This window comes from Mustela nivalis (genome assembly GCF_964662115.1).
Source record: "Mustela nivalis genome assembly, chromosome: 1".
NCBI classification, from domain to species: domain Eukaryota; kingdom Metazoa; phylum Chordata; class Mammalia; order Carnivora; family Mustelidae; genus Mustela; species Mustela nivalis.
In genome coordinates this window covers 199,929,569-199,936,948 of record NC_139020.1, presented here as the reverse complement: position 1 = coordinate 199,936,948, position 7,380 = coordinate 199,929,569, and positions in this window count along the sequence as shown.

Here is a 7,380-nt window from a genome sequence, read left to right as displayed (position 1 = left end):
CCTGCAAGTCCCCCACAGTGGACAACAGCCCCGAGCCCTGTCACTCCCGGCGGCTTTGAGTCCCTTGTATCCTCCTGCATTCCGGACTGATGGACCCTTCCTCCAGTCCCCACACTGGCTCTTTCATCTTTCCCAGAGCAGAGACTCAGGCACGTTTTTTTAATTCGTGCAGGATTGGCACTGGGCCAAATAGGAGCTTGACACATTTTGAAAGGGTCCAGATAAATCTTGTTTTGTGAAAGCAAACCATCAAAAACCTCTCCACCCTGAGCTCCTACTCTGGGTGTCCCTCTAGCCCCTGGGGTTCGTAGAGATCTCCCACATGCCATACTCCTAGGTCGTGAGTGAGGCAGAAATGAACCATTCTCGAATGGGAGAAACATTTCTGGATGAAATGGAGAAAGAAATGAGCGTGACGATCTATAATCTCCCATCCCTTCTAGCTCCAGTTTCTCTTGTTTATTTTATCTATTTTCTCCTCCTCCTCTTCCTCTCTTCCCCTCTTTCCCTCCCCTCCCCCGACTTGCATTTCCAAGAGCAGCCTGTCTCAGAGTATAAAGGAACCTGGAAGAAAGGATTCACTCTTCTACTCCACGGACGTCACACAAGTTTGCTCCTGCTTATTCAGGGCTGTATTCTAGCCCATAGTCTCGGGGAGAAAACTGTATTTTCTGCACCATTTCTAATCACTGCATGGTTTTTTCTTCCCCATCCCATTTATTTACTAATTTTCAGCATTAGATTTATGCTATTTATATAGAGGAATAAAAAAGAACACACAAAACACACAAAATGGTTAGAGGGACAGTAGCAGCTGAGCCCAGAGCCTTATAGGAATGGTCTAGTGGGGCCCGGGGTCTGTTCTCAGGCTAATCAGAATATGTAGGTAGTGCTAGCTCAGATCCTGAAAAGCAGACACCAAGGAGGTTTTATATCTGTTGGGGTTTGTGAGGGGGCAGCTGGGACAGCTGTCAGGAACCCCGCAGAACAGCTGTCAGGGCAGGACTGCAGAAGCCTGCTGGTCATCACGCAGACACAGACAGAGGGATGTCTGGTGTCGTACTGAGGAGTCCTCACCCTGAAGTCAGCCAGCAGAGGAGGAAGGTGTCCCAGGAATGGGCCTGCCTCAGCGTCCGCACTGCCCTTGGTCCAGGGCAGATGGGGACCAGGAGACATGGGGCCTTGAGGCAAGCACAGCCCTGGTTTTGGAGCCCAGCAGGGGGCCAAGGTCAAGCCCCTACCCTGCAGCCAGAGGTGGTCGGGGGTACGTGCTCATGGCTGCTCCATGGGGGTGGGGTTTGGTCCAGCTTGGTTTTGAGTTGGAGGCCAATGCGGAGGCTAGACTCTGCTTTTCTGTTTTCTGTACATCATGCCAAGTCTACTGCCTCCCTCCAGTCTTTCTTGTGAACCATCTAGGAGGGGGAAGGCTTGCTTCCATAGATTTTTGAGCTTCACAGAAGGGCAGTGTGCTGTGGATTGGGGGACCTCAGAGATAACACTGGGCCACCAGGGAGCCGCCTACCTCAGCCCTCCCACAACCCCATTGGGAAAATGTTTGGAGACCCAGAAGGTGTGTGGTCCAAGCTCAGCCTCTGTGCCCCAGGTGGGCCCCAAGACCGTGTACCCAGGAGCTGCTGACCGGAAGCTGGGCGCAATTCAAGGAACCGCGTACTCTCTACTACTCTAGCAATCACTTCCTTTCACACGCTCACCTCTGGGGTTGACCCAACCTCTCCTGCAAGAGACTTCTGGCCCTCTCCTAGTTCCTGAAGGGTCTTGTTTATTTCTCCTGCCCTTGCTCCTATCTTCCTAGGTTGTCCTGTGTTTGGTCTGTGGTGGTGGTGGTGGTGGTGGTGGTGGTGGTGGTGGTGGTGGTTTGGATTGTTTTTCCTCTGAGATGTTTATTCTTTAGTTTATGTGACATTGAGAATCTGGAAGATCATAGGGTATTAGCGTTTGGGGTCAGGTTTTCCTGTGAGCTTAATGCCTTGAGTGGCCTGAAGGAAGCACCAAAAGTCTCTTGTCCTTCCTGGGAAGAGTCAAGACAGAGCAAGCCCCCACGGTCCTCAGAGAAACCTCCCTGGGTTTGTCACAATGTCATCCTCATGGTCAGCTGAAGTCCCATGGGCCCCTGTCCTTCAGATGGTGGGACTGCGCAGGAAAAGAGTACTCAGTCGGTAGTCTACACTGTGGCCCAGCTCTGGTCTTCACCCTCCCTGTGGCTTTTGCCAAGTCCCTTGACGTCTCTCGCTTTTCTCATCTACAGCATTGATGTAACAAGAGCATCCTTGACAACCTCGTGGGCTGCTCTGGAGACCCCCATCAAAATGACAGAATGGGCCGGAAGGCGGTTTGCAGCTAGCTGGCTTGTGCTGCGTCCATGTACGCAGCAATCATCAGACCACCAACTTCCAGAGCTCCAAGGAATCCCAGTCTTAAAGAATGTGAACAGGTGTTATTTGAAAGAAAACAATTTTTTTTTCCCTGCATTAAAAATAGTTTGGGGGAAATGCTGGGTTAACTGTCGTGGCCGGTGCAACAAATCGACCAGGAACGTGAGGGTAAGAGGTTGAAGAAAAGCAGCAGAGAGAAGCAGAGAGATGGGGGCAGGAGAAGCACTGAGGAGGATGTCCAACAGTGCTGATTTTATCCCACATCTTACAAGCATTTATAAGGCAGACCACAATAGAAGGAGTCATACATCAGTATCTAGTCAGATAACCGCAAGTTCCTATAACAACTTTTACATTAACTACAAACAAATCTCGTGAATATCAGGTAAGCACGGCTAATGCCATTAGCTACTATTGATACAAGAAGTTACAATCAACCAGGGAGTGGATTACGGGAAGTACCGGAACAACAAGGACCAACTAAGAATTTATGACCCTGACCATATTGTTCCCTTCTGTAGGGAGAACGTGTGGGAAGTCACAAAGGCGAGCGCACGACCCATAGCACAGACCCTTTCTCAGTGTTACTCACCTTTCCTGTCCTTAACCCCTTATCCAGGCGTCTGGACTTTAAAGGAGGCACAAGTCAGGGCCTGGTTTGATCCACGACTCCAACCGTGCCGTGGCCTCCAACAGTTAACAAAGCTTAAACGGGTTCTATTCTAGAAGATTTCTCAGAGCCTTTAGTGTGTTGTGGCTCTCCCTGAGTGTTTTCCACTAGTGAATGAGAGGATCTTCTTTATGTGGGACCTTGTGGGCTCCCATACAACAGCCTTGAGTGGAAATGCCGTAGGAGATAAACACAGCGATTCCTGGAGGATGTAGGCTTTAGATTTGTGGCTAATGCCAGATCATCGGAGACATCAAACACATTGGGACGGATTAGTTAGTTTAAGCAACAGATGGGCAATGAGGAGCTATAGCCTGTAGGGACCTGAGCTTCTTTTTTTTTTTTAAAGATTTATTTATTTATTTATTTATTAAATTTATTTGTCAGAGAGAGAGCGAGCGAGAGTGAGCACAGGCAGATAGAGTGGAAGGCAGAGTCAGAGGGAGAAGCAGGTTCCCCGCGGAGCAAGGAGCCCGATGCGGGACTCGATCCCAGGATGCTGGGATCATGACCTGAGTCGAAGGCAGCTGCTTAACCCACTGAGCCACCCAGGCTTCCCGGGACCTGAGCTTTTTGATGCCAAAACAAGCCCAGGAGGATCCTTGAAGAGTGAAGAATCTGACCAAGATCCCCCAGAGTCACCGCGTGCCCTTCCACAGCCCACACAGGCCCCCGAGTCCTGTTCCCATCCAAATCATCTGTGGTTGTGTTTATCCTCACATAAAGGAACCCCCATCAATAACTTTCTCTAAAGTTTAATCTCTCAAGTGGTGAGAAAATGTGCCCCTGACCAAAGTCCCCAGGGAAAGGGCTCCCAAGATTTGTTGCCTGCACACGGAGGGCTCTGTGGGGTCCCTCCCTGGAGGATCTATGTCACTCCTGGATGCCACACGCCCCAGCAGTGCACCCCAAACCTGTTTAGACCTCTTCTTGTCAGCTCTCCTCTACCGCCATTGCCGGCACTTGGCTTGTTCCACAACGTAAAGAAGTTCTTCGATTGCTTCGGGGGAGGAAGACTGAGCTCAGTGGCAGTTGGCCACGTACGAGACAGAGGGCCCACTCCCTACCCAGCCCTATCCCTGCCACCCACCTGCCTCCTCCTGAAGGACACTTGGTGTGATCCCCCAGCTTCCATCCTTCCCACTGCAGGAGGTGCAATGACTTGAATTTGGAAAGTTTGGAAAGCACAGCAGGGAAGGCTCCGCTCAGCTCTGTCCTCTTTCCCCAGGCCGGAGAGCTGCTGGCCGCTCTTGGTTTTGGTTTTGCCTCAGTAAAGCACCCAACCCTGCAGTTTGGGGAACGGGGTTATTTGTGGCCTCTTTGTGCTTGCACTCGCTCAGAACCAGAGAGTAAAGGGGACAGGTGGAGAGGGCAGGGGTGCAGATGATGCTGAGCACCAGAAGTCTAGGTCAGCCATAAATGCTGCAGAAGTTCCACGGAGGAGGTGAGAACCAAGCGCTCACTCCGGGGAGAGACACTGTCGTCCTGGTCAGCCGTGGCTGGGCCTTGCCCACAAGCAGACACTGTGGTTGGCACTCTCATGGGCTATCTGGCCTGATGCTCCCATCCACGTGTGCTGTTCGCGGAGGAGGAAGGCAAGCCCAGTGACAGCCACCTGGCCTCGGAGTCCAGTCATCCTAAGCAGAAAGGGAGATCCTGCTAGGGGAGCTGGACCTTGATGGCAGTTGGGGCGCACACCAGCAGAGGGGGGAGACGGCGAGACTGTCTCAAGCAGCTCTGAGTCCCCCATGGGGCGTGAATGGGGGAGGAACTTGGAGCAGAAAGAGAGTCCTGAGAAATGCAGCTGGCAATCCTGGCATTTTCCAATCCAGCCCCCAACATGCGGAGAGAGCTGTCCCTATTCTCAAATGGAACTTGCATGACTGCTCTAGATGGATGGCTGTTTCTGTGATTTGTGCCACGTACCAGACCACCTGGCCTTGCACGTACACAAGCAGCTTGAGAAATGTTGTTTATGAGACTCTTGCTGTGTCAGTGACCTTGGGGGGCCTGGGTTATTTAAAATATATTATCTGGCCTCCAGCTCAGAACTGGCCCTTCTGTTCTGGAAGAACTACACCTCTGGTCTCATATCGCCTCCTGCTCCAGGCATGGAATCCAGGAGTGGGGTACAGACATACACACGCCCATCGTCCAGGCTCCTTGAAAGTCTAGAAGGGTGATAATATAGAAATGCAGCTTACTCCAAACTGCACATCTGCAACAAATGTGTAACTTCAAACCCTGTCATTTGCCCTATAAATATGGCAGAGGGGAGGACCCTCCACCTAGGCCTCTCCGTCTGGACCCCCCAGCCTGGCTGTCTCCAGCCGGCTTCCCCAGCGAGCGAGGTCGTATGTCAAAAGTACCCAATTTGACATAACGTTGCCTTGTTCTCATTTATTACCTTCTCTTCCCTTCATGTACGTGTAGATTGCTTTCCTCTTCTGTTTCTATTAGATTTCTACAATAATGACACAATTTTCTTTCTTTTTTGAAACCCAAAACACGGCTGTTGTGAATGTTTTCCCCAGAACAATTACAAAAATGTGTACTCTTTGACTTGTTCAATGGGTATTCACCTAGTGCCCGTTGGTGTGCAGGGGAGGCGAGGCAGGGCAAGGGGTGATGGGGGAGGGGCTGGCCCGGAGTTCCAGGGAGCTGCCCTCGCAGGGGTGAGTGCACAGCGCCCCAGGCTATGCATCCTCAGATTCTGCTGGAGCTCCCAAGATGCCCCCCACCCCCGCAGGACACCCTGCTGAGATTTCTAGCTGTCTGGGGCAGAGAGCCCAAGAGAAAGGCCAACTCCATTATAATGTACAACAACTTCCTATCTTCTTCTTCAGAAAAGAAGCTTCTAGCTCCTCTAACTTGTCCGGCAGGGCTTCTAGGACCCACCTGACCCTGAATGCTGGCTGTCAAGCTCCCTCAAACTCTAGCCTCCAGGAAGCCCGTGTGCCCTCTTTGGCAGAGTCCTTGCTTTTTCCCTTATCTTTTTTTTATCCTTTTTTTTTTTTTTTAATTATTTATCTTTATTCTTTCAAGCATGTGGCACAGCCCTGCGTACATAGCAGATGTGTTAAAAATGTTTGGTGAATTTTACTGGCGCGTCCACTTTGCCAGTTTATCAGATCTCTTCCCACAAATGTTGGGTGACGTGTGCTGTGTGCCCAGCCTCATGAAAGGTCTCCTGGACACATCAGCACTCAGAACAGGCACATCGCACAGTGGTATTCTACTCACAGCTTATGTTTGCTTAGCCTTATATATTCCACAGAGCTTTTTCCCATATTCTAGTTGTTTCCATGTCTACCCTATGATTCACAGATGAGGAGGCTGAGGTCCAGCAAGACCTAATGATGAACACAAAGTTATGCTATGTTCAAGGGAGCCACAGCTGGAAGACTTTCTCGGGTTTTCTTGGGACATCCAGCCATGGGCTCTACCTTGACTCATCAAAGTCTCCTGTTGAGTTCTGTAGAATAATTTGGTTATCCCACAGTCTATGTGTTCCTTTGGACAAGAAAATTCTGGTTTTATTGAAAAATATCTTTTTAATGTGGTATATAAATACAATGGAATACTATGCAGCCATCAAAAGAAATGGAATCTTGCCATTTGCGACAACGTGGATGGAACTAGAGGGTATTATGCTTAGCAAAATAAGTCAATCGGAGAAAGACAATATCATATGATCTCCCTGATATGAGGAAGTGATATGCAATGTGGGGGGGTTGGGGGGTAGGAAAAGAATAAATGAAACAAGATGGGATTGGGAGGGAGACAAACCATAAGAGACTCTTAATCTCACAAAACAAACTGAGGGTTGCCGGGGGTAGGGGGGGAGGGAGAGGGTGGTTGGGTTATGGACATTGGGGAGGGTATGTGCTATGGTGAGAGCTGTGAAGTGTGTAAACCTAGTGATTCACAGACCTGTACCCCTGGGGCTAATAATACATTACATGTTTATAAAAAAATAAAAAGAAGTTTAAAAAAAATAGCATTTGGGTGCAATTAAAAAAAAAGAAACAATAAAAAACCCCATCTTTTTAGTATGGGGGCAGCTGGATGGCTCAGTTGGTTGGGCCTACGTCATGATCCTGAAGTGCCAGGATCAAGCCCCAAGTTGGGATCCCTGCTCAGTGGGGAGTCTTCTTCTCTCTCTCCCTCTGGTCTTCTCCCTGCTCATGCTTGCTCTCTCTCACTCATTCTATCCCTCAAATAAATAAATAAAATATTTTTTAAAAATTTCTTTCAGTATCAAAGAGCAACTGACATACAATCAGTTTCATGGGTACAACATAGTGATTCAACAAT